The sequence below is a fragment of the Molossus molossus genome, unplaced genomic scaffold (assembly GCF_014108415.1).
Source record: "Molossus molossus isolate mMolMol1 unplaced genomic scaffold, mMolMol1.p scaffold_m16_p_5, whole genome shotgun sequence".
NCBI classification, from domain to species: Eukaryota; Metazoa; Chordata; class Mammalia; order Chiroptera; family Molossidae; genus Molossus; species Molossus molossus.
The window spans coordinates 16,263,203-16,286,533 of NW_023425388.1; positions in this window are offsets into that span (position 1 = coordinate 16,263,203).

Sequence of the window (23,331 nt, forward strand, 5' to 3'; positions counted from 1 at the left end):
ACTGCTTTTCAGGTACAGCATTCTCTCAACCCTCATCCTTTAGGTATAGACCTGTTGGGGCCTGGCAGATCGTTGTCAGTTCTTCCTGAAGTTTCTACCTTTTGGAGATTTTGAGCTGAGCTCTAAACTTTCACTACCTGAAGGTTCATAACTTGGCAAATGTCTGAAGTGGACAACCTGTCATATATGTTGACGATTTCTCTCTCTTGTCTTTGTTTCCTATGTGTTGCATAGTAATAGATCAGTGCTGGGGCTGTCAGTCAATTGTGCTCCAATGGTGGACACTGTCTACCACTTGCAACACAGAGATCTACTTTCCAGATGAGGGTAGAGAACAGCTCCTCTATTCTAACAGGTGAGCCACAGATCTGTCTCTGGAGATAGTCTTCAGGTTGTGATGGGTACTCCCCTTCTCCCAGCTGAACAACTAATTTTCAATTACATTATCCAGCTATCACTTCAGTAGTTTCTGGAGACTTATTTGTTAGTATGAACCAAGTTTCATTACAAAAGAATTTGAGTGTTTGGTAGATATATTCTTTTCAGGATAGGGTTGTTGCTCATGTCCACTCTCGGTTGAATGAATCAATACAGGACTAGAAAGCAGCAATGGTTACATGAATTCCACACACATTTCTCTTTGTTTTCTGAAAAGTAAAAGCAACCCAACTATCGTCTGTTGATTATGTGAATAGGTCACCTTACATGGCAAAGGGACTTTAGAGATGACCAAATTAACATCCTGGGATGGCGAGATTACCTTAGATTTTCTTGGTATATACGGTATAATAACAAAGATTTTTAAGAGGGCATTTAAGAGTGTCAAAATTAGGAAGAAGATACATCATAAAGGACACCAAGTTGGCGTGATGCACTTTGAATGGATGAAGAGCCCATGAGCAAGAAATTCAGGAAGCCTCTAGAATCTGGAAAATAATCAAGGAAACAAATTCTTTCCATGAGCCTCCCAAAGAAATCCATGTCTGTGAATACCTTAATTTTGGCTCATTGAAAAACACTTTGAATTTCTAACCTCCAGAACTGTAATATAATACATTTTTTGTTGTTTTTAGCCCCTAAGTTTTTGATGACTAGTTTCAGCAGCAACAAGGAAGTAATTATGGAATTAATTCCACTTATTTCTAAAGTCAGATTGTCTTGTTTAACCCTTTAAGTTTTAGATAGATATTAACCTCTTGGCTGGGGGTGGGGTGGAGGTGGGGGTAGTGGTGGAGAAAGAGGTGGAGCTTCTTCACAGGAGGATAATGGGTGCTTGTGGTTATTTGAAACATTGATTTCTGAGAGGGAGAAGCATGCAGTGGGTTTGTCTAAGTGGTTGTTTCTCCCCCAAACTGTTCATTGATTATTGATCCATTTTCTAAGTTTTCTGTACTGAAACTTTACATCTCTTTTTGATGTTCTTGACTGCTTGATTAGAAAGCTGTGAAGGGACAAACAAGCATCAACACTTTCATAATTTTTAATGCAAAGATTGTCAGACTAATCTCTTTTCATGAGTTTGATAGACTATATAACCAAATTTAATGACACCAGAACAATAGAAACTGATGGGAAACAGACAAAATTTGAACATGAGTTACTATATTCCAAGAATCAAGATTCAAGTGTAAAAGTTCTCATTAGTGGAATCCGTGCATAGTAATACATCTGGATTGATCTGGTCTACCAGACAGAGTCAACACAGACATAGAGTAGTACAAACCGACCTGCCCCAGAGATTCAGGCTTTTACCACAAAGCAGCCAAGGTACAATATGCAGTTTCAGCAGAAACAAAATGAAAATAAAATAGCAGAAGAGCATTTGCTTTTGAACAACAATATAAATAAGATTTAACTTAAAAATTCTGAATACAGATATATGCCCAGTCCTTTTGTAATTTATTCTAAGGCATAAATTTATCAATACAAAACAAAGAGAAATAAATCTAGTTGTGTCCTGGCCGATTTTGCTCAGTGGTTAGAGCGTCAGCCCACAGACCAATCAATCGCAGGTTCAGTTCCAGTCAAGGGCACATATCTTGGTTGCTGTTCGTCCCTGGTCCTGGTGAGGGTCCTGCAGGAGGCAACCAGTGGATGTGGCTCTCTCACATCAATGTTTCTCTCTCTCTCTCCCTCCCATCTGAAAATAAATAGAAAAATATCCTCAGGTGAAGATTTTTTTTAAAAAGTCTGTTTTCATTTTTTATTTATAAAGTTATTTTCCTGAAATTTCAGATCTGATAAAGGTGTTGAGATTGCGTTCCAGCTCTTTCAAACAGGGTCTGAGTCTACACCAGAGTCCTGAAGGCAGATTAGTTTATAATACTGTCAACTCATTTTCATAAATTTGAACTTGAGGCTGACTTTAGCTCATGGTCAAGCAGAGAACTTAGAAAGAAATGAGCAGTGACAATCTTCTGTGTGTGTCTCTCTCTCTGGCAGAAAAGAATTTTAGTCTTTTTTTTTTCTTTTTCTTCATGCAGACCTTCATTAAAGCTAAAATATGCCGTATGGTGGTGTAAATGTAATAATAATTATAAACATTACAAGTAGCTTTAATTATAGTTATCATTATGCATATAATTATAAATTTATTGTTTATTTTAAAGATTTTATCTCTACTCTAAATGTCACATACTTTATTCATAGCTGATTCACCAAATACCATCGTCCATTCCCACCTTTAATGTGTTAAGCAGAAGAACACCTTAGAAAGTGAATACAGTTTGGTAAAGTTATTATATCTATTGAATAATAATCATTTTATATGACATTTATAGTATTGTATAAAAATTCTCATTTGTATTTAAATGTGATATGTTACATACTTCGGTATACAATTATTTAAAAGCAGCACATACGTCATATATTCTTCTTATTCAAAACAGGTAATATGCATTGTGATAGCTAAGAAATACAAATATTTGAAGCAATAGATGGCAGTATTGTTGCATTTCTTTATGAAAGATGTAAAGCTTTTGCTTGCTTTTATTTCTCACCCAACAACCTTCATTACTTTCTAAAGTTTTATAGGTCAACGTAGAAAGATATTCGAAATGTTAATTTGAAGACATTTTTGTAATAGGCAACTTGGATTTGCATTCCCTCTTTGTGTAAAGGAGGGTACTTGGGCAGCAGTGGGAGGCGAAGGGTCTGCATTCATTCACATCTGCTTTTCATAGATAACCTACAATGTCAGGCCCTGAAATCGGCACCGTGAGCTGCGATGGACTCGCATTGCCTAGTCTTCTTCAGTTTATTGAGTTTACAGAGGGCTTTCGTACATACATTTTTAATACCTATTTAGCCTTAAAAATCTCTTTGATTTCAACAGAATCTTTGACACTGGGGTTAAATGAGATTTACCTATTTTTCATATAACTTGTTATTTGTCATTTTATAGGTATTTTTGGCATTTTATTTTATTATTTTATTCTTATTAAATTTATTGTGATGGCATTGGTTAATAAAACTATATAGGTTTCGAGGGTGCAATTCAATGCTACATCATCCATATATTGCACTGTGAGTAGGTATTTTTAAGGAGTGGTTTTCAATGAATAGCTAGATCTTGTAAAAGAGAGGAAAGTAAACTCTTCATCCTTTTTTTTTTTTTTCAGTATGGTTTTTTTTTTAGAGAGAGAGAGGAAGGGATAGAGAGATAAAAACATCTATGTAAGAGAGAAACATCCATCAACTGTCATCTGCACAACCCCTATTGGGGATCAAGCCCACAACCCGGGCATGTGCCCTGACCAAGAATCTAACCGGGACCTCTCAGTGTATGGGATGACATTCAATCCACTGAGCCACACTAGCCGGGCTAAAATGTTCATCTTTGAACAGCACTAGGAAGGTATACACAGGAAGATCTAATAATACGGCTATAATGAAGTAATCCATACACTTGAAAGACAAGAACAGCCCTGGCCGCTTTGGTTCAGCAGTTAGAGTTTCTGCCCATGGACCAGAGACACCTGGGTTCGTTCCTGCTGAGGGCACGTACAGCAGTTGTGGTTTATCCTGGCCCTGGTTGGGGTCATGTGGGTAACAGCCACTCGATGTGTCTCTCACATTGATGTTTCTCTCTTCCTTGCTCCCACTCTATCTGAAGATAAATGCAAAAATGCCCTCAAGTAAGGATAAAAAACAAACAGAAAAATTTATAAAAATTTATGAAAGAAGAGAACAAAAAGAAAATGAGTAATGGGTCATCCAGTTAAGACAGTTTTCTAAAATTTCAGCATGGAAATAGAACGATAGAACCAAAAGTACTGAGCTAAGCTTTTGCTGCACCAGTAGCAGTGTTTGATACCAAAGGAGGAAAAGAATGTTCCTTGCTGCATCCAATGAGTTTAGTTGTGTAGGATGTTTCTTTAAAGTATACCGGTTCTCATAAAAAAAAAAAAAAATCCCAGAACTTAAAAGTTGCATTTTGTTTTCTTTTTCATAAAAAGATAAGATGTCAATTGAAGTTAATAACCAAAGTAAGAAGTAACTGATTTTATCTCATCACATTTTTGTTAGGGCTTTCAGCTATAAGATTGCAATATTAAGCTGTCACGCTTAAGTGATATGTTATCAACGCTCCTTTTTGTATTTTCAAGGTAATACGGCAGAATCCTGAATGGCCCACAAATAGCAATAATGGGGAAGCAAGCAGAGCTTCTCCATACAGTTTATAACACAATCATGACCCAGTAAAGAGTCTTTCTTTTGAAATATCTAAATGTGACTAGATAGCACAAAATGAGCATGATCAAAATTCTTTTTCTGGTTTCAGGCTGCCTTCTTCTTCTTCTTTTTTTTTTTGTCTTCAATTTTAATCTCCAACCTGAGCAAATAATGACAGTTTAATCTCTTAGTGTTTTAAAACTTTTTTTGCGATTTTCAATAAAACTTTATACGTACGATGTAATTATATCCTAAGAAAGTAGCATAGTTATTGCAATTCCAACTGCCGTTGTGAACAACTAGACACAGATGGACCGTCAGAACCTCGGTCAGATAATCAGTAAGTGGCAGAGATGACAGAGGACAAGTTCAGAGAATCTGACGCAGGAACATCCGGCCACCTTGGGCAGCTTGAGAAAAGTGAGTCAGTATGTTGACATTATTTCTTTTAAAGCCTCAATGATTATCAAAAAGCATTAATTAATGTTTAAAAACACAGATGAACATACAAAGAGATCCCGTTACTGTATTCCAGAATATTGTCGTAGGAAGTAGAAATAACACTTGGAAAATAGAAGACTTTGGTTAGTAACTTATTTGTGTCCGTAAAGCATTTCATGTATATTACTTGAAAATAGATTTGTATGATAATAACTTATAAAAATTATGAACAGTATTTGAAACTTGTAAAAGTTATTTTAAAATTATAAAAGATAATTTGTAAAATTATTAAACTATATAAAATAGCATATTTTTCACAGGGAAATCGCTGTACCTGTCATGAAATAATGTCAATAAACTATATTAGTAAAAGGATATTCCTTTCAAAATTATAGAAACATGATATATCTGTGTGTGATGTGACTAGCTAAGTCTTTCTATGCTCATTAGCTAGTCCACACCACAAAGTCCGTCTGTAGTTAAAAAATGGAAGAGAATGGAGACGAAGGCAGGGAGTGTAAGAGCGAGTTCACTGATGTACACAGTTGTGCCGGCAAAGGGCAGTACAAAAGAGGAGACAGAGTAAACCAGACCTTACGTGACCTGTTGCTTGTTTCTTGCCTTGTTCCTTATAGAGGCAACTTGGAGGGGCGTTTGGCCAGCCTGGGAGGAGCAAGCAGCCGAGGGCGGGCTTCATTAGTCAGCGTTAGAGTGCAGAGACTGTCATGTCTGTGTGCAGGAATCTACTTAGTATCATGCAAGGAAATTCTTGCTACACTCTTAATACCTAACTTTTCATGCTATTTTTACTGGATCATCAGGCCAACCACATTTTTAGCTGTTGGGCATTATAGGTGATGGTACAAACTTACAACTGGAAGATGAGTAAAATTTGGAGACCTAATGTACAGCTTAGTGATTATAGTCAACAATACTGTATTATATACTTCAAAATGCTTAGAGACTAGATCTTAAATGTTTTCACCACACACACACACACACACACACACACACACACACGCGATAATTATGTGACAAGATAAAGGTGTTAGCTAATCACATTGCAATATATAAATATACTAAATCAACATGTTATATACCTTAAACTTACATAAAGTATTTTGGTTTAAATTTTATCTCAATAAAAAAAATATTTGCTCAATTGTACTGCTGTATGCTGTGCAACACCTATAAGGGCACTTATTATATTTAAAATAAACTTGCATTCCTTGGATAACTTGCTTGGACACAGTGTTCAGCATTCTTAAATCTTCCTCAATTTAATATGCTAATGTTATGTTCAGAATTCTTGAATTTATGTTTATGAGGATATTAACATTTAGGTGGTTTTGGGGGGGTTGTTGCTGTTTCATATAACATATTTATATGTTTTTTGTGGATAAATTGAGCTTCATAAAATATGTTGGGAAGTGTTTCTGTCTACTTTTCTGAAAAATATGTATGGTATCCATGTTGCTGTTTTCTCAGATATTTGAAAACAATCACCAATGAAGGTGTCCAACCCTGGAGTTACTTTCTGTGAAGGTTTTTCATTAGGAATTCAATGATTAAAAATGAATATAGAATTATCTGTGTATTTTACATATTTTTAGAGTTGCAGGATGTTTGTGTCCATTAATTTTTATTCTGTATGTGTTTTACATTTATTGATATAAAAGTATAATATCTCTAGGACCCAATCTTGATATTTGTCCCCCACCCCCCATCAGTCTTTTTAGTTACAAATTTATTAACCTTTATAAAGAAACAATTTATAGTTTGGTGATTGCTCTGTTGAATATTTATTTTTATGTTTTGCCTTGTTTCATTGATACCTGTTATCTCCATTATTTGCCTCCTTTTACTTTTTCTGGGTTTAAATTTTGCTTCTAATTTTTAAAAACATTTGTGATACAAATTATTGAATCATTTATTTTAACATTTTTTTCCTAATATAGTAGACGTGGCAATATATTTTCTTAAAGCATATATAATGCATTTTACAGGTTTTGATTTATTTGATAATTTCACTATGATTCATTTGAACATATTTTATCATTTTCTTTGTAAATTCTTTACCCACAGATTATTTACAGTTATATCACTTACTTTCTAAATATACATAATTCTGCTCTGGTCAGAGAACATAAACAACTAATTAAGTTCTTTGAAATTAATTGAGCTTGTCTCATTTTACAATAAGTTAACTATAATTTTGGCAAATATTTCATGACAGCATGAAATAATGCATAATTAGTGTTTCTTAGGTGCATTTTCCCCATTAAATGCATTTAAATTGATTTTGTTAACCCTGTCATTCAGATTTACTATATTCTTCCTGAGATTTTGTCTGGCCTGGTAATTAATGCAAGACACTACAACAAGGTGTGCTTCACTTGTTAATAAATAAATCCACACATAAATCAACTGCTGGGACCAGGTTGTGGTAGGAATTTTCCATCTCTCTTTTAATGTCTTTTCATCTATATTGAATTATTTTCTGGTGCACACATTGTATTAAGCAAAAATAATACAAAGTGTTGTGTCTGTTATCATTAATTTTAATTTCCCAATTTGTAAGTTGATGTAGAAATTTGAAATTTATAATAATAATTTTCAAACCTACATTCATGACTAAATAAATGCATGGAAAATACAGAATGTAGAAGTGCCCATGAACACGGTATGGCGATTCCCAGAGGGAAAGAGGGGCTGGGCGAGGTGAAAGAGTGGAAAGGAGAGAGCAGGGGGGGGGGGGGGACAGAGCCTGGCTTCAGGTTACTGAGGGTGCACTTGAAGCCAGTATGGTTTATGAGCCATTGTCCCAATAAATTCAATAAAAAGTACCCGTGGATAAAATTAAAAACCAAACAAAACAGCTGTCATATAAATTTCTGTGTTAATTTCTTCTATGATTTTAGTGTAAACTATATCACTACTGTATAACACCATGATACCCTAATATATATTATTTTACATGCTGAATTATATTGTCTTTTATTCTAAAATTAATAAAATAAAAAATTTTTCGGTATATGCATGATCTGTTTTCTACTTAAAACGAAGAAAAGACTCAGCAATTAGTAGACTCAACATTTAATTCCAATTTCTAGATATCTCTCTAGTCAGAACACTTCAAAATATATGGCTTGAGAGGCAATACAGTTGACAATAGCTCAAAAGTCTGGAATAATTAAAATATGAGTCCCTATGAAAAACTAAGTATGTAAATGATCTTTCCTGATGACTGCTTTTTAAATGTTTATCAGACCTTCGTCAACAACATTTATTAATGTATTTTAATTAATATGGCTACAGAGGCCAGATACGGGGATGAGTAAAGACAATGAAAGACCCTTTAGCAAATCATATTACCTTAGAGTAGATAATAATGCCTTTTTTTTTTTTATCCTCACCGAGGACATTTTTCCATTTCTTGTTCAGATGGAGTAGGAGGGAGAGAGAATGAGAGGGAAACAATCAACATGAAAGGAACACATGGAGTGGCTGCCACCCACACTACCAACCAGGGCCGGGGACAAACTGCAACCGAGGTACGTGCCCTTAGCGGGAACTGAACCCAGGTCTCTCTGGACCACAGGCCGACACTCTAACCACTGAGCCAAACTGGCTAGGGCAATAATGCCTTTTTTAGTTCTATGGACTTATAAGTTAAAACTTCTTTGATTTAATGATTATCAGGAGTCTCTTTTAGTGTCACTAATAGATAATTCAGCCACTAAACTTGCCCTAGCAGTTCTTGACCTAAATGAATCATTTTAACATTTTTTTGGATCACTTCCATTAAAAATTACATTTGGTTTTAAAATAATATATAGTTCTTCTTTTCTGGAACATTGGGACTTTATTCATTTTCAAGAATTTCTTTCGAAAAGGTGTTTTATTTCTACTTTATTCCTGCCTATAAATAAAAAGTGGCTCCCAGCTGGTGGGGCTCAGTGATTGAGCATCATCCCATAAACTGAGAGGTCCCGATTCTGTTCTTGGTCAGGGCACACGCTCAGGTTGTGGGCTTGATCCCCAGTAGGGGTCGTGCAGAAGACAGTTGATGGATGTTTCTCTCTCACATCAATGTTTCTATCTCTCCTGTCCTCTCTCTCTAAAAAATCAATAAAAACATTTTTTTAAAATCTTAAAAATAAACAAGTGGCATATTGATTGATTGTCAATTTTTTTAAATATTTTTTTTCTTTACTGACTTTAGAGAGAGGGGAAGGAAAAGGGAGAGAAAGATAGAAACATCGATGGGAGAGAACATCCAATGGCCGCCCCCTGCATGGCCCCCACAACCTGCGCATGTGGATTATCAAATCTTAAGTGAGGCCTGTTTGGAATTGATCTTGTGTCGGTAAAAGTTTTTAGAAATGAATGAGTTCAGAGGATAAATATCCCAGATTTTTCCTCAGTAACAATCAGTTTAGTTACTGGTAGGAAAAATTTCCAGGTTGCAGCATAGGGAGAGGAAACAGGTGGAGCACAATGATCTGAGTAGAGGTGATCAAGCTGGCCTCTAGGGCATCCAAGACAGCTGGTGTTTCCACAGTATTATTCATTACCACACATTCCAGTATCATTTTTCCTAAGGCATTTTTCACAGAAATGGAAAAAAAGAAAAACCCTAAAATTCATGTGAAAGCACAAAAGACTACAAGAGAGCCAAAGTAATCCTGAGACATAAAAGCAAAGCTAGAGGCCTCACATTTTCTGATTTCAAACTATATTACAAAGCTGTAGTAATAAAAACAGTATGGTGCTAGATAGAAAAAGGCACATAGATCAGTGTAATAGATTAGAGATGTCAAGAATGTCTTTATACATATATGATTATCTAATCTTTGAATAAAGTGCCCAAAACACCCAATGGGGGAAGGATACGTTTTTTAATAAATGGTGCTATTAAAACTAGGTATCCATAAGATAATGAGAGAAATTGGAGCACTAACTTATACCCCTCATAAAAATTAACTCAAAATTGATTAAAGATTTTAATGTAAGACCTGAAACAGAAAACTCCTATAAGAAAATATAGGGAAAGGCTCCTTGACATTGGTATTAACAATGATCCTTTGATATGACACCAAAAGCACAAGCAACAAAAGCAAACACAAACAAATGGGACTAAACTAAATTTTAAAGCTTCTGCACAACAAAGGAAACCATCAACAAAATGAAAAGACAACCTATGGAATGGAAGGAAATGTTTGGGGAAAACTGTATATCTGATAAGGGGTTAATATCTAAAACATATGAGAAACTCATTCAATTTAATTGCAAAAAAACACACACAAATAATTTGATTAATAAATGGGCAAATGATCTAAATAGATAGTTTTCAAATATATACAAATAACCAACAGCTTTATGAAAAGGTGGTCACATCACTATTCACCAAGGAAATGCAAGTCAAAACCACAGTGAGCTATCACCTCTTAGGATGGCTATTATCAAAAGAGCAAAAGATAAGTGTTGAATAAGATGTGGAGAAAAGGGAATCCTTACACCCTCTTAATGGGAATGTAAATTGATAACAGTCATTATGGAAAATAGAATAGAGGTTTCTCAAAAGATAGAACTATCATATAATTCAGCAATTCCACTTCTGGGTAATTATTTAAAGAAAATGAAATCAATATTGTAAAGAGACATCTGTACTCTTATGTTCATTACAGCTTTACTGACAATAGTCAAGATATGGAAACAAGCTAAGAGTCCGTCAAAGGATGAATGGCTAAAGAAAATTTGGTGTGTATACACACATACACTCACACATACTCACACAAGAATATTATTCAGCCGTAATTAAGAAAGAATCATTTGTGACACCATGGTTAAAACTGGAGGACATTATATTAAGTGAATTATGGCCGATAAGAAAAGAAAACATATGTATGATCTCACTTATACGTATATGAAATCTCAAAAAAAAAAAAAAAGTCAAAGTCATAGAAAGAGGTTAGAATGGTGGGTGCCAGGAACTTGGGAGGAAATAGGAAGACGTTATTCAAAAGGTACGTTATTCAAAAAGTTTTTTCAGTCAAGATGAGTAAGTGTTCAGGATCTAATGTACAACATGGTAACTATAATTAATATGGTTATATACACTTAAACTTTGTCAAGAGATTAGACCTCAAGCATTCTCACCACACACAAAAGAAAGGTTACTATGTGAGGTGATGAATGTGTTAATTAACTCAATGTTGGTAGTCATTTCACAATGTATACATATGTCCAATTGTCACATTTTACACTTTAAATGTGTATAGTTTATTTGTCAATTATACCTCGATAAAGCTTCAAATAAATAAAGGTAAAAAAAATTAATAAAAAGAAGCCAAACTCCTACAATTCATTAATAAAAGACAAATAACCTAATTTTTTTTTTAAATCCTTACCCGAGGATACTTTTCCATTTATCTTCAGACAGAGTGGGAGGGAAAGAGAGAGTGAGAGAGAGAAACATTGATGAGAGAGACACACATTACTTGGTTGCCTCCCAAATGACCCTGACCAGGGCTGGAGACCAAACCACAACTGAGGTACCTGCGCTTGACCGGATCAAACCCACTGGCCTAATAACCTAATTTTTTAAATGGGCAAAGGATTTCAATAGGTATTTCTCTAAAGAAAATATATACATTGCTAATAAGCATATGAAAAGATGCTCAACATTACTAGTCATCAAGGAACTGCAAGTCAAAAGTACATTGGGACATCACTTCACTTCATAGCCACCAGCATAGCTATAATGAGAAAGTCACGTAATATCAAGTGCTGGCAAGGCTGTGGAACACAATGAATCCTCATACATTGTTTGTGTGAATGTAAATGACCACTTTTGTAAGCAGTTTGGTATTTCGATAGCTATTATCTTTGCACGCTGCATCACTGCCTCGTAGTCTAGCTTCCCCCTTTTGGAGTACTGCTCTTTGCGCCTAGACAGAGCTGACTGGGGTTATGGAGGGTACTAAGCTATGGTGCAAAGTGAGAACGCTTGGCTCTGAGATACATCTAAGTTGGGTCCAAGAATACATAGTGGAAATCTGCCAATGTAGCTTTTTATTATTAACCACCTCCCGGCCCTGCTTAAATAAGGACACCAAAGTAAAATTGCATCAGGGATCACATGCCTGGAAGATTATGGAAGGCATGTTCAGAGTAGTTGAACATCTCCTTTGACAGTATAACATAAATGTGCTATTATAAGCAGCACACAATTCGTATGACAAAATTAATGTACATTTTGCATGCTATTTTTTTTCAAGTAATTGAACACTCAACTGGCACAAACTATGAGCAAGGTAATACTGGGCGCATTCAGGTTTTTTAGATTTTTTTTCAACAAATAACTTTAAACCATCATGAGATAAAATTTACATACACATTTGGGGTATTCACAGACACACAGAGGCCGCATTTCTCAATGATTCACTTACTCTTATATTAACATTTGTAGGTGAAAAAACAGGAGTGATTAACAACAATATTACAAGTAATTTGTCCAAGGTCATACAGTGAGCTGTTGGTTTGGTTGATATTTGAACCCAGGTAATCTGCCTTTTTAAGTTCGTGTTATTGACCAATATATTATGCTACCTCTTGATATAATTACATTTTAAACTTAATATATATAATTAAAATATTTATTTATATATTTATTGATTGATATTTAGAGAGAAAGGAAGGGAGAGAGAGAAACATCAATGAGAGAGAACATCGATTGGCCGCCTCCTGTATGTCCCCCTCGGGGATCAGGCCCACAACCTGGGCTTGTGCCTGACTGGGAATCAAAGCAGCGACCTCTTGGTGCATTGGTTGATGCCCAATCACTTAGCCCCACAGGCTGGACTAATTAAAATATTTTTTAAAGATACTGTTAATTACTTTTTCATACAAAGCCCTTACCACCGTGATTTCTTTCTTTATAGAGCTAGCTAAAGAATAACCAAGATTAAAAACAACTTGATCTTGAGGTGTCTTTATTTCCAGTCAGTCCAAGCCCTGTGTTGAAGGTTACAGAAGAATACAGAGTTCGGAATCACACTGAAGCTTTTGTAAGCCAGAGGTTAAAATGACAGACAGATGTTCCACACAGCTAGTCACTCACAGAGGAAACATGGCAGTGATTGGATTAGAAGTAGAAAGACTAATGCATTTTAGTCCTTAAGGGTTAGAAGACAAATAGATCTCTCGGCTCTGCAAGTGAGCACAACAAGTAATCCGGGCGCATTATTTGTGTGAGGCAGTTTGTAGAATCTGTTCCATTTGTCACTGAACTAGTGGCTGAGGCTCAGGGAAATCTGAGTTATGGTTCAGGTTCCGGATCAGTGGCTCCGTGTTCAGAGCAACACCTCAGGTTTAAAGGTGAGTCACGTCCTCCCCAAAACTCAGCAGCAGCCTGTAGCCCACGTACCATTTCTTTCAGTGTGGTTTTAAAGAAGTTAGGCGTGGCTCCTTAAGGAAATGGGGAAAAAAATGCAATTCTACACATTGTTTCCCCCAATTATATTAATTTATGTATTGTTGTATTAATGTATTGTTATACAAAAATCTGGAAAGTGAGGCAAGTCTTTGCCTTAGATGATATTCTGTTTCTGGGTAGGTTCTCAAAAGATAATTTTGAAATATAAAAAAGGAAGAAATAAAAAAATAAACCAATAGAAGAATCGTTGCAACTATAGACTTTTTATGGTCACTGAAATACATCAGCAATCAGAAGAGAGTCACTTGAAAAGCACGTACGCACAGTACCTGTGACATTGATGTACAATGCAAAAGATGTAGCAGACATGTTTTTGCACATTGACAGCGTAAAAAACCTGGAGACAGAGTATAGTTGATGTTGTCAATCCTTAAATATCTACAATAATTAAAAAAACAACCAGGTGACCTTGGTAGGTCCAATATCTATAACACTAACATTGAATGCGTATGAGTCAGTCTGGAGATGAATTCTGTCGACTAATATATATGTAGAATCGCTTCAAGTATCATACTATTTTCAAACCAAATTGCTTTATTTATCTAAGTGGTGAGCCAAGTAAAGTGGATTCATCGTTAAGTAGCAAATGTATGCCAGTGTAATAACTGCGGCAAACACAGACTTAGGCACTGGGCGTATTATATTTCTGATTTTATGTGTCTTACATTTAAGTGGAAGAGACAAAGAATACACAATATCAGACTTCGTTCAGTGCCGTAAGGCAGACTCTTGGGTAGCACTTTGCAGGAAGGTCTCTCTGAGAAGGTGTGGATCTATGATGAGGTCTGTTTTTACAAAGATTTCATGGATAGCCTTGCAAGGAGGGTTAAGGCCCTAGAGACAGGTGGAGGGAAGGACAGCTTTAGGGAAAGAGCTAGGTGGTTTGCATCACAAAGCAGGATGAGCAGGTGAGCCTGGGGATGGCAGGAGAAGGGTAGGAAAAACAAACAAAAGTAGGAAGGTACATGGGGGTCAGATGATCAATGACTGGGACAGCCATGCATTTTTACATCATGGGATGCTTTAAGCAGAACTCCCTGGAGCATTATAGTAACACTCGAGGAATACTATGGACTCTATTAACTACATATAAATGATATTTGGTACCCGTAGTAGTATGAGTTATTTTATAGCACGATGTACAAGCTCCTCAGTGTCATTTAGTGGTAGTAATTGGATTTCTGATTTGCACTTGGTGTCCCTAAGCTCTGAGTGTTTTGCTGTTTAATACAGTTCAGGTAGCTGGAAGGTGCCTATGTGACCACCTCACTATGATAAATTCCCACCAGAAGCCAGCTTGGAGCTTCCTGCCTGGCACCTGGTGCACACAGGCCCCGGCAGTGTGGGATCTGACAGAGCCAGCAGTGGGACCCAGTAATGGAAGGACAAAGAGGCATAACCCCTTTCTGCTATTAGTCTATTGTATCTACTGTCTACTCAGTTGCTCCATGAGTATATACAGTTTGTAACCAGTGAGTCTCTCTGAAAACTCTTAAGGTAAGTAATATACAATTAATACAGTTTCTACAGTAAAAAAAAAAAAAAAGTTATCAGTAAAATTCTTTGTGTCTGATGCTTTTGGAAGGTTGTGATAGCTTATTCAATATTTTTATCTTTGTTTATATATTCTATTATTTTTTTATTGTTGTAATTTCTAAGCAAACTGGCCTGGATTAGTGGATCTATCACTTGAGTAGTAATTGCAAATTGTTATTTTTGTCCTTAAACTGCTTAGACAAAGTAAAAAGTGTAAAACACATAAAATGAGGCTGCTTTGGATAAGGGAGAACAGGAGGGAAAGAATCCTATTCACTGTTCTTGAGTAATGAAAATTAATGAGTATTTATCTAACAATGTCTATTACCATGCATTTTGCTTTTAATATTTGTGAAAATATTGCAGCAATTTTAGAAACAGTCATATGTACCATCTATATTTTCTCTGAATAACCCTCAAATGTTTAGTTCCTGGTATTATGCAGTGTACGGGATCAAATCTCTCTCTCTTATTGAAGAAGGAGTGAATGGTTTAACACCGGCAATGTTTTTGATATGATGATCTTCTTGCAAACATATAGCATATCTAATGATGCTGTTGATCTATTGCTTTAAAATAATCCCGTAGAAATAATCTTAAGTATATTGCACAGTGGAACTTAGCATGTAAAGCGGAAAGAGACATCTCATCTGTTAGGGCTGCCATGACAAAATATCAGAGACTTTGTGGCTTAAACAACAAAAATTATTTTCTCACAATTCTGAAGGCTGCAAGTCCAAGATCAAAGTGTTAGCTGGTTTCGTTTCTCATGAGGCCTCTCTCCTTGGCTTGTAGACCACTGCCTTCTCTCTGTGTCTTCACATGGCCCTTTCTGTGTGTGTATTTATGGTGTTTCTTCCCATTCAAAAAAAAAAAAAAAGCATACCAGTAAAGAAAATAATGCACACAGAGTGATTAAGAGACAAGAGCCAGAGACAAAGAGAGTCTGATATTGTTTAAGTGTTCATATGGCCCCTGAGGTCCAGCTCTGTCTCTGCCCTTTTTATACCTGAATAGTTCTATTACCCATTGAATTAGGGACCTATATTAGGTACACTTGACCTGTGAAAAAACTGAGGGTTAGAGGTGCAGTCATCTCTTGTATAATCAAAGAAATCAATGTATAACTTTTGATTTCCCCCAAATTTAGCTAATAATTGCCTATTATTTACCAGAAGCTTTACTGACAACATAGACAGTTGATTAACACATATTTTGTTATGTGTTTTTTATATATATACATATACATATTTTTCATATTGTATTTTTACAACAAAGTAAGCTATAGAAAATAAACTTTTATTGATAAAAGCATAAGAAAGACAAAATGTATTTAATGTATTTATTGAAAAAATCTGCTTATAAGTGGACCAATGTACTTCAAACCTGTTTTCTAAGGGTCAACTATACTTAGTTTTTTCAACTAAGTCAACTTGGGTTTCTATTCTTGCCTTTAAGAGTCCTAATTCATATGACATTAATTAGATTTATATAGAGATTTGGATTAAAAAAAAATTCTTAACAAAATTACACTTACTTTGCTTTTATTTATATAATAAATAGTTTCACTTTCTACTGCATCAACTAGTATTATTTTTTTATTGCTCTAAAGTTTTTTCGATCAATAAAATAAAAAAGTTCTGCCCTACTTCTGAATCTTTTCCAAAGATACATTTTAAATACCAGAAATTAGTTACTCTGATTTTTTTTCTTTGAGAACTTCCTAAACATCTACTACACATTCAATTCTTTGAACATCTCTCTTACCTTAATTAAAGATAATTGTTTTTTTATAGCTTTGCATTGATTTTAGCTCAAGAAAACAGATATTTGCACATTAGATAAACAGATAATAAGGTGGGTTTTGCAAGGCCAAAAGATACAGCTGAGTGGAAAAGCAGAAATCATTTCCTTTTTCTGATGGGGCCAAACTTCTCTCTCTTCTGTGCATTGTTGCTTTACTTTTCTCCATGCTCATGCTATTCTCTACAGAATTACTCCCTTTCTTCTCTTGAAGATTCTTTTTCCCCAAAATTTTGCCCACTGGTCAAGGCAACAACTCCAACACCATCTCTGTACATTATTTGGTTCAAGTGGCCACATCATCTGGCTCAGGGCAGTGTCCCAGTGCACACATCCAGGAGAAAGTCATTGCGTGGCCACCTTGGATTACAAGTTTTCCTCTGGCCAATTGCCTGTGCCTCAGACTAGTTGATAAGAAGACTTCCCCTTTTCTGAGCTCTACAAATCCGGATATCTACTTCATGTCTACTTTGCAGTATTAATTGATTTTTTAAATATAAAAACAACAGGTTCAATGTTTTACTTTCTTTCTGGCTCCCACCGTGTCTTACATCTTCACATAAACTCAGTAGAATACAGAGTGCCTCACGTGTAGGAGTTTCCTGAGAATGGATTTTGTTGGTGTTGTGATTTCTTTACATCTAAGTCTATGTTTAAATCTACTTCTATATCAATCCAGTATAAACATATCCTTAATCATTTCTAAATGTTTATTAAGGTAGCTGTAAAATGGCATATAAAGCATAACTTACAAAACTCCAAGTAAGATAAGAAGAAATAAAAAGAGCCATGACAAGATTAGGACATAGTTTTACTACTGCTACGTAAGTATGCTGCATCGATTCATTTCATAGGATCTGATAGCGAATGGATCTAAATGTACTTATTAGCCATGCGATATAGAGCAATTTCATGAATCTCCTTTTCTACATAAAAAATGGGGAAATATACCTTTTTCATAGGGTGTAAATGAGATAGTAAACATAAAGCTATGCTCTGCGCCTTACATATAACACACACTCAGTAACTTCTAGCAGTTTTTAGTATAATTGTTAGTTTTGTAGGTTATCATTATTGTTTCTACATTGTATAGCTATCCTTGATTTATTGAGTTACTTCTCCAGTAAATTTTTATTAAACTCCTACTACATACCAAGTTGCATAGGTTACAGGGAGTTCACAATATAGTAGTTATATCACTCCTTGCCCCTGTGCAGCTTATATTTTTCTGATAAAATAGTTCTGAAAAATAAAATCAATGTAGTGGACAAATACCAATTAAAAGTTAAAGTAAATCCTGTAAGACAATCAAGAAAAAATTTGCATAGTGATTTAGAAGTAGGGAGAAGAGTTCTTTGAGGAAGTGAAATACAATGTGAGGCATGAAGGTCTTCAGAAGAATTTGGAGAGAGGGGATGTTTTGGAAAGAGGGAGGACTGCTTTGGGAACTGGGGGAGGAAGATGTAAAAAAACTTATAATGGGGCATGTTTAACATATTTGGATCATCATAAAGTGATAACTGTCATGGCTGGTGCATAAGAAACAAAGCAGGAGGAGAAGGAGGAGAAATAGATTGTAAATTAGTCAGTTTAAACTTGGTACAGTGAAGTATTAAGCCTGAGTAAATTTAGGCACTTTTGAATCAAATTAAACCAGACAATGACAAATGACAATATGGTGTTTAGGAAAACTAACTTATTTGTTGTTGTTAATCCTCACCCAAGGATATTTTCCCAATGATTTTTAGAGAAAGTGGAAGGGAAGGAGGGGGAGGGAGGGAGGGAGAGAGAGAGAGAGAGAGAATGAATCAATGTGAGAGAGACACATCGATTGGTTACCTCCTGAATGATCCCCACTGGTGCTGGGATTGAACCTGCAACCCAGGTAATTGCCCTTGACTGAATTGAACCTGAGACCCTTTGGTCCACAAGCCAATTTTCTAACAGTTGAGCTAAATCAGCCAAGGCTAAGAAAATTAACTTTTAAGAATATTTTGCATAGTGTAATGTAATTTCTTTCCCAAAAGAATGTATTATGTCCCTTGAATATTATTTTAACTTATTTTGACCCGTATTATGTAAGGCAGCAATTTAATACTTTATACAAAACCTAACTGCCCTGTGAACCCCTTACAATAACTTTGTATTTAAATTTAATGACTAAAGGTAGGGCTAAGCATGGAGAGTTTTTTAAATAACATATCTTTTTAAAAATTTTCTTTATTGATTTTAGAGAGAAGAAGTGAGAGGGAGAGAGAGATAGAAACGTCGATGAGAGAGAACATCGATTGGCCACCTTCTGCATGCCCCATCTGGGGATCAGGCCCACAACCTGGGCATGTGTCCTGACCAGGAATCGAACCGGCGACCTTTTAGTGCATGGGTCGAATGCTCAACCACTGAGTTACACTGGCCAGACTAAATAACATATTTTTAAAGTATCAGAATAGTTTGGGTTTTCCTCTGTTGTTCATCTATTTTATACAGGATTTAACTTTTAATCAGAACATCATTGGTTTAACATAGAAATATTTATTTCATTACTGTAACTCTTAAAAACTCTATCCTTTGAAATATGGCTTGCCATTCTTTAATGGACTAAGTGGAGTTGATCTTAGTATTCACTTTTAATTGCTTTCATCATAAACTACCATTCTGATTGAGGTAATTAGTTTTATATGAGAGTGAGTTTTCAGATTTTTTGCTCTAATATATAACTATTAAATATAAAAACAGAACTATCATACAAAATAAATATTACCCTCAGCTAATAAACAAGGGAAACCAGGCTCAGATATATTAAATATATTGACCATGTTTATATAGTTATTATGTTTTATCTTGAGTACATAAAGCTACCAGAATTAATTAGTAAAAGTATCAAATACGGTATATGTTAAAAAAAAAAAAGGGTGAACTTTTAAAAAATGGTACAGTGTAGATAGACACAGTGGTAGATAACATAAAATAGAGAAAGCTATCACAAATAAGAAACATAAATATTGTTTGCTAAATTTAAGGAATTTAGGTCATATAGATTAAATGGAGCATGGACCATTCCCATGGAATCACACATGGCAGGCCATGCTTGAATGCAAAATGCAGCCAGCAAAAGCCATGCTCCAACCTCAGAGACTCTGAATTAATTTAACTGGGAATGGACACATGAACATTGAAAAAACAAACAAACAACATCTGTAACAAAAATTAATAAAAAAAGAAAAGAAAAAACAAACAAAATAAATAACCACTTTCTATATGATGTCATTGTCCAGTAAGGTTGAAAATAAAGCAAATGTAGAGAAAAGAGGTTGAAGTAAGATTCTGCAGAAGACAGTTTTATAGGGCTCCAAACAAGCATGCTAGCAAACTCTAGTGGAGATGTAAGCAATGTAGCAAGGAAGGGCAATGTGCCATATAGGGAATGACGACCGTTCTGTGGAGATGTCCTGTATCAACCACATAATTCATTTTTCTAATTGCAATTATGTCCTTTTTTTTTTTTTAAACAACGATTTAATTTTTAATGATCAAATATATTCTTCTTCTGTTTTGTGGTTTCTTTTGTGTCTTCCTTTGGATTGATACTAATTTTAATGCTCTAAAAATTCTCATTAAAAACTAATTTTGGCATTTTGTTTTGCGTATCTGTCTATCTGGCTTTGTACTTTATTATATGTTTTAGAATGTGAGCATTAGACTAAGTTTACATTTACAAATAGACACCCATTCCCAAGAGCTGTTTGAGTAGTCAATTCTTTCTCTCTATCAGTAAGGGTAGTCATGTTAAAGTTATTTGGTTATAAGGAATAATAATAATAAAAAAAGTAAAGTTAAAAGTAACAATCAGATAACTATCTTCAAGTAATAAGGAAAAGCATGGTGCATGACCATACCTGATTTTTGCACAGAATCACGTCTAACTAACAGTTTTACAGTACACTAAATAGAGTGTCTAATATTGTCTTGAATCATTTTGGGTCTTTTAAAATCAAAGACTTTCTTAATTCCACATTTTCTATTCTAGGTCTGGAAGTAGCAGACTTCCTTCATTCTGAAAGGTCCAAAATTTTAGTACCCTGCAATCAATTACTTTAACAACATGCAATCCTAAATCATTTACCTTCAAAATTCCTTGCTCTTGTGCATTCCACAATTTGTTTCTTGATAATTCTTTCCATTACCCTTTTGGCCATCTCACTGTACACATTACTGAAGCATTAATACTGCTCTGTAGTTCTCTGTCACTTCTCTATGCCCAGACTCTGCTTATAAGCTACTGCTCTCATCTCTGAGTCTGGGAAATATATTTTGGGGTTTGACTACCTACTAAACCCGCCCTTCTGTATATTTTCAGTGAATGGTTTCCAGCGATTTCTTTGAAACTCAAAGGCAGGCAGGAGATGCCAAAATGGAGCAGATAATGTTAGTCACAATTTTACTTACTGTCTTCAAAATTCAGAATGTTCTTTATTAAGGACTAATGACATCCACAATAGCTCTAGTTTCTAAGAAAATACATAGGTGTCAAATAATAATATTGGTTATAAATTATTTTCTAGTGCATAAGTTTTTATATATTTTGGTGGCAAAGTACTAATTTAAAATATGTTATATACTTAAAACCATATAAAACTATACCAAAGAAAAGAATGGACAAAAACTCAAAGCTGATATGTAAAGTAGAATAACATTGGGAGGGGCTGATTGAATCAAGATAGGATGGTCCAGAGTCTGTATTTTTGTCCCTTTCTCAATACCTCTCTCTACTAGGAGTCTCCAAATTCCCAAGAAAACCTCCAGTCATTTTGAAAACCATTAGAATAAGACCCAGGTCCAAATTTAGAAAACCAGCATTATCCTGATGCAGCTTATAGCTAACTGTAAGTTTTTGGTCTCTGTGACTTTTAGCTTTCTCAACATCAGATAAAATAATGAGGGTAAGAAAGAAGGAGATGACTTTTAAATTCCATCCTAGTCAAAACCTTTACAAAGTTTGATCTACATTTAATTACTTACAAAAATGAAAAGGCTTAAGAGTTTACTATCAATATATTTCTAAAGTCCAAAATGATAAGGTCCCCAGAGGAAATATAGCCATAAGTCATTGTTCAGACAGTTTGAAATAGCAAGCAATCTTTTTCTTTTGTATTTTAGAGCAATTTAAATTGCATATAGAACCCCTATGACTTTTTGTGATCGTTAAAATGAATGACTAGAATAAAACAGATGAATGCCCAATGGCGATAATACATATTAATTGAATTATTTCTTAAGTACTTCACAAATATGAATTCATAATGGTCTATTACAGGAAAATTTTTTTTATTCTTTGTAAGATCTAAAACTTGAGAACCCATTTTAAGAACCTAGCACTCTCTTTTCTCTAAATGTATTGTATAGGGGCTTAAAAGAGCAAAGGAACAAAGATTTCCAAGAACAAGATGAATGTCCTTCAGATTTTGTTGTACAGGCTTACTTTTTAACTTTTGGACTGTGTGATGTAACGCACTCTTCATTATGATCATGCTGATTCAATTATTACTTTACTCCAGCAAACCTCCATCTAGTAGATTTAGATCTATGGAAAAACAAAATATTCTTGGTGCACTTAGAACTTTAATAGGTCTATTATACATATTTATTTGTGTAAATATAGAATCAAATACCTTAAAGAGAAAAACACATATTTTGCATATAATTACAAATCCTCCCTTGTTAAGAGTTTAATATTATGCTTTCTTACCACCCACGTGATCCCTAACACTGCATTCTACTCTTCTCAATGTAAAGAAAATAACTCACAGGACATGTTCAAATGATTTCTCGTCTTCTAAACACCAACTGAATTTGGCCAATGGTGAATGAGAATGAGGTCAGTGTACAGATTTGCCTGGTTCCCTTACTTGGGGTCCACAGTGTCCTTCAAGAGAAAATTACTGCTTCCTTCCAGCGGTCTTTTCTACTAGACTTTCTCCCCTGGGTCTAGGTAATCATTTGCCCCTCTTGTCTTAGTTAGAGCAACACTCTGATCAATCTGATGTGTTGCTGAGTTGTTTTCTGTGATTTTTTTTTCCAAATCCTGCCTACATTTTTATAAACTCTCCAGTAATTATATTTATTGTGTGTGTTACCTACTTTTTGTGGGTCAGTAATTCATACCTATCTAATTTTGTAGCAACATGTAATACAAAGTACTATCATAGACCTGGTCCTTTAAAAACTTTAACCTTTAAGCAAATAGTAAATGAGTGCTCATACCACATGCAAGTCACACTTGTTGAATAATGAGGAACAATTGTATATTATTTGGCACATTCTATTCTGTTGCTAATCTTACCTCTAATGGTCACTGCCCCTAAGATTTCCTGAGAATC